Source organism: Ambystoma mexicanum, chromosome 2p (genome assembly GCF_040938575.1).
Source record: "Ambystoma mexicanum isolate Mex_15411 chromosome 2p, UKY_AmexF1_1, whole genome shotgun sequence".
NCBI lineage: Eukaryota > Metazoa > Chordata > Amphibia > Caudata > Ambystomatidae > Ambystoma > Ambystoma mexicanum.
The window spans coordinates 1,247,920,102-1,247,924,897 of NC_090923.1; the positions used below are offsets into that span (position 1 = coordinate 1,247,920,102).

The 4,796-nt window shown below is 48.8% G+C and overlaps 1 non-coding gene across 1 annotated transcript; it reads left to right on the forward strand.

Annotated features, from left to right (window-relative positions):
• The first annotated feature begins 3,146 nt into the window (after positions 1 to 3,146).
• LOC138568551 (U6 spliceosomal RNA) lies at positions 3,147 to 3,253 on the forward strand. Its single transcript, XR_011302883.1, has one exon. It is a non-coding gene; the product is annotated as a U6 spliceosomal RNA (small nuclear RNA).
• Positions 3,254 to 4,796: the final 1,543 nt, after the last annotated feature.

The window sequence follows — 4,796 nt, forward strand, 5'->3', positions numbered from 1 at the left end:
AAGGGGTATGCCGCACACTGTACTAGTAGAAAGTTATAAATATGTGTTTTAATGCAATATACAGCACACTTTCTGAGGAAAATTGGCTACAAAGCCAGAGTGCTTGCAATTGTTTTGTAGGGTAACACCAATCCAATACATGCAAGTCACCAAAAGTGCACAGAAACATTAATGCTTTGCTATTAAAAATGCCATGCCACATTGAAACATGTCCCCCTGGCTGCACAATGTAGACCAGTGTAGACAAGTAATAACATAACAGTAAAGCATGCCAGGCCACATTTAGATATACCTAGAATGGTTCCACCAAAATCCAGTCGAAGCAATAACACTCATCAAGAAGAGAGCACACATTCAAGCACGGGTACCTGTGGCCTCTACCAACACGTCCAAACTCTTTAAAATCTGCAAGGAACTGGTCAATTCTGTTGTGGTCTCCACCCCTCCTATTCCCTCCCCGGCCCTCTGTATGACTCTGGTTTCTCCCTTCTCCGCTAAAACCCAGGGCATCCTGTCATCTATCTCCTCTTCCTCTCCCTCTTCCTCTCTTGGCCCCCCTTTGGCCATCTCTACTTCTCCTCCTCCTTTCTCCTCTTTCTCTCTGACAATACTTGACAAGGTTTCTGGAAAAGTCTGATCTATGAAGGTTTTGTCCAAACAGGTGCTCCCCTGCTCCTCCAGAAACATAATGGATCATTTTGACACCCTCGCTCCAGTCTTGGCCGATTTCTGTAATCACTCATTAGCCACTGGAACGTTCCCCTCTCCACTTAAGCACTTCCTTGTGCACCCACTCCTCAAGAAGCCATCTGCCGATCCTACCTGCTGTGCAAGCTATCACCCAATCTCCATCACCCCTTTCCTGGGCAAACTCTTGGAAAAGCTGGCCATTTCCCAGCTTTCTCTCCACACTGAATCTGTTGGTTGTCTCCATGACATCAATCTTGATTCAGAGCTGCCAGAGGCATGGAAACTGTTCTCCTGAACACCCGTGAAGATCTGCTCTCTAACCTTGATTCCAGCATTCCTTTTGTCCTAATCCTCCTTGGTTCGCTCCTCTACTTTTGACACAGTCAACCACGCCATCCTGATCAATCGACTATGTGAGAATCTGGGCATCACGGATCAGGCCCTGGAGTGGCTGACCTCCTTCCCCTTGGACTGCCCCTCTAAGGTCCAACTTGGTCCCTTTCTCACTGCCACCTCTCTCTCTCTACCTGTGGCCTTCCCCAGGGCTCTATCATCTCACCCTGGTTTTTCAACCCCTACTTGGCCCCTTTGGCCCAGCTAATCTCTACTTTCTCCTCTAACTTTCAGTGTTATGCGGATGAAACTCAGCTTTCCTTCAGGCTCCTCTCCTCTCTCACTCATTCCTGACTGTCTATCAGTGATTCAGGATTGGCATGCCTCCAATGATCTCTGCCTTAATGCCAGTAAGATCGAGATCCTTCTCATTGTGACCCCTGCCCTTGCTTTCCCTCTCTCACTATGGCCGCCCACCTTGGCCCCTTTTCCTTCACCTTTTTGCGGGGCAAAAAACCTTGGTGTCATCTTCGACTCCACTCTCTTTCTCTCCTCACATCTCGGACGTCGCCAAGAAGTCCCACTAGCAGCTGCTCCTCCTCAAAGGGACTGTTCCCTTTCTCACTTTCCCCCAGTAGCTCCTCACTGTCTCCAGAGCCCTGTTTATCTCTAGGCTAGATTACTGCAACAACCTCTTTCGCAATCTGCCCTCCTCTACTCTCCACCCTCTGCAACTAATCCAGAACAGGACTGCAAGACTTATACTTGGCCTCAAACCCAGGGATCGTATCTCTCCAGCCCTGAAGTCTCTCCACTGGCTCCCGGTGGCTGCAAAGTTCAAGTTCAAGACCCTTTTTATTGTCCACAAGGCTTTCTGGGGTCAGGGCCCAAAATACATCCAACGCTCTCTTCCAAAATACCTTCCTTCTCGAGCCCTTCCCCCAGCTAACTCCCACTATCTAAGGGTTAGACTCTTCTCCAGGCAGAGAGTGGGGGGTAAATCTCTCTCCCCTGCAGGTGCCTCCCTCTGGAATGGCCTCCCTGCCCTTCTCAAACTTGAGCGGACCACCTGAAGTTCCGGAAGCCGCCCAAAATGCTCCTCTTCTCTGCTTTCTCTCTCTCTCTCTCCCCTGCTGAGTTACCTGTCTGCTGTACCGACTGGTTGCTTGGCTACCCTCAGAGTGTCACTTAGTCCAGGCTCTTTCTTTATCAGTCACCCTTGCACTGACTGCCTCCGGGCCTACCACACACTTAGGGGCTGTAACTGTAACCCTACAGTCCCTTGTTCTCATTGCACTACACAGAGCTGCGCTGCCATGGCTGCACCCACTCAGAGCATTACTGCCCTGTTTTCCCCTCCCCTCTTCCTTAGACTTCACCATCTCCCTTTCCCCTTGCATTTCTCGTTCTCGCACTTGCACGATCTGAATGACACAATGCCTAGTAAGATCGTTTGTCTTGTCCTCCCTCTATCTTCCCTCCCGTGTCTTGTCGCACTTAGAAACACTTGTGTACAGGGGTGCGGGGCCCCCGCTAGAGGGCCCCACTTGGAAAAAGAAAATACATTTTTATTTTTTACATTTTTTGTAAAAAATGTTTTTTTTGTAGTCACTGTGCCTTCATAAAGAAATTATGAAATAATGTATTTATGAAGGCAGAGTGAATTCAAAAAGAAACATTTGAAAAAAAGAACAATTTTGAAAAAATATTTTTTTCATTTATTTTTTTCCAAGTGGGGCCCCCTCCCAGGACATGTACTAGCGGGGAGACCCTGTTACACCAGTGTAAAACCAATGATTTCCTATGGAATCCGCCTGCTTTTTGCAAAAAAAAGGCCTTTTCCACAGGAAATCGTTGTAAACGCTGCCTGCCATGCGTACAGGGCAGGCAGCGTTTAGTGTATTTGGATTGTGGAAAGGTGTAAAGTGTCTTCTGCCTTCTCCTTACACTTTTCATTTGCAGAGTTCAAATGGCGACAATTGCCAGAAGGGCTCCTGTTTGCACATAAGTGCAAAAGTAAGCGGTCGCCTCCCGAGAATTTACGTTGCAGAGCAAAATGAGGTTGTATATATTCATAAGTAGTCTATATGGCGCCAGCAGAGCTTTTAATCTGCTCCAGCACTGTGCTCGCTTCGGCAGCACATATACTAACATTGGAACGATACAGAGAAGATTAGCATGGCCCCTGCGCAAGGATGACACGCAAATTTGTGAAGCACTCCAAAAAATAATAAAAAAAAAAAAAACATCAAAAAAATAATGTGCTCCAGCACAGTGGGCAAGAAAAGGCTACGTCAAAAGTTCATACTGCCACAACGGCATCGATGGTTAACACACAGTGGGCCTCATTACGACCCAGGCGGTAAGGGGTTTACGGCAGCGTAAACAGCGCCGACCCTTACCGCCTGATTACGAGGTCCCTTAGCGCCATGGAGGTTTTAACACCTGTGTTAAAATCCATGGCGCTAAGGGACCTTGGTGTTAATTACGCCACCGTAATTTACGGTGGCGTAATTAACGCCTTCCCCACTCCCATTATGCCCTATGGGGCAAAAATGGGAATGGGGAAGGGTAAATGGGGATTGGGGACTTACCGCCCCGCCAAGGTCGGAATGGGGCGGTAAGTCCGCCAACCACCATGGCGTAAACGTAAGTCACGGCCCAGGCGGTAACTTACCGCCTGGGTCGTAATGAGGCCCAGTGGGCCTGATCACGACTTTGGCGGTAACCCTTAAATCCGGCGGTAGCGCTAATACTGCCGGATTTAAGGGTCCGCCAAATCAGGACTTCGGCGGATTTCGCCCCAGCTCTTAGCTGGGGGGAAATCTGCCGAAATTCGTGCTATAAGAGCGCAAATTTTCCCCATTGAGCCCAATGGGGAATGGGGCATTCTCTAATGGGCTCAATGGGGAATGGGGATTAACATTACCGCCGAACTCATGATCCGGCGCTATTAGCGCCGGGGAGTTCGGCGGTAGGGCTATTACCGCCAGCGCTAATAGCGCCGGCGTTACCGCCCAAGTCGTGATGAGGCCCAGTGCCTGATTCTCAAAAAAGAGCGCAAAAGAAGAAAGTGCTGGGCGCGCATTTCACAGAAAAAAGGGTGAAATGATTAAACAAATGCATTTCCATCCCTGTTCGGGAAATATAAATGCAAGTTTGACAGCAAGGGTTTGATCCGTGGCTGCCACACTTAAACAAAAATCATGACAGGGTCCAACATGACCCTGCTATGATTTGCACCTCTCTGTGCTAGTGTTCCCAGCAGACCTTGCGCCGAGGGGGGAGGAGGGGTTGTTAGAGCATCTCCTCATTTTCACCCAAAAACGCTTTGAGGATCAGGCCGTACGAGGGCCCGATTCTCAAAAATGAGCACAAATGAAAAAAGCGCAGAGCGTCTGCTTTTTTCCTTTGTGGTCAATGCACCTTATTCTTGAAGGGGACCCGTGCATTTCAGGAGGGTATGGCCAGTGGCATAAAGATGTGCTTTCCAGCCCCCTCGCATACATTATTGTCAGGAGACTGCTTCTAGCACTAATGTGTGACAGGCGTCTAGCAACCATATGGTCGCTGGGAGCTAATTAAGGGGCAGTCTCTGAAATGGCAGAAATATAGAAAAAAATAGCATTTCCATTCCCACTTAGGGAAAGGAAGTGCACGTGTGGCAGCCACTAAAGCGCAGCTGTCACACTTAGATAACAGATCATGACAGAGTCGGGAATTACCCTGCCATGATTTGCACCTCCCCCTGTGCATGTTCCCATCAGGCGCAG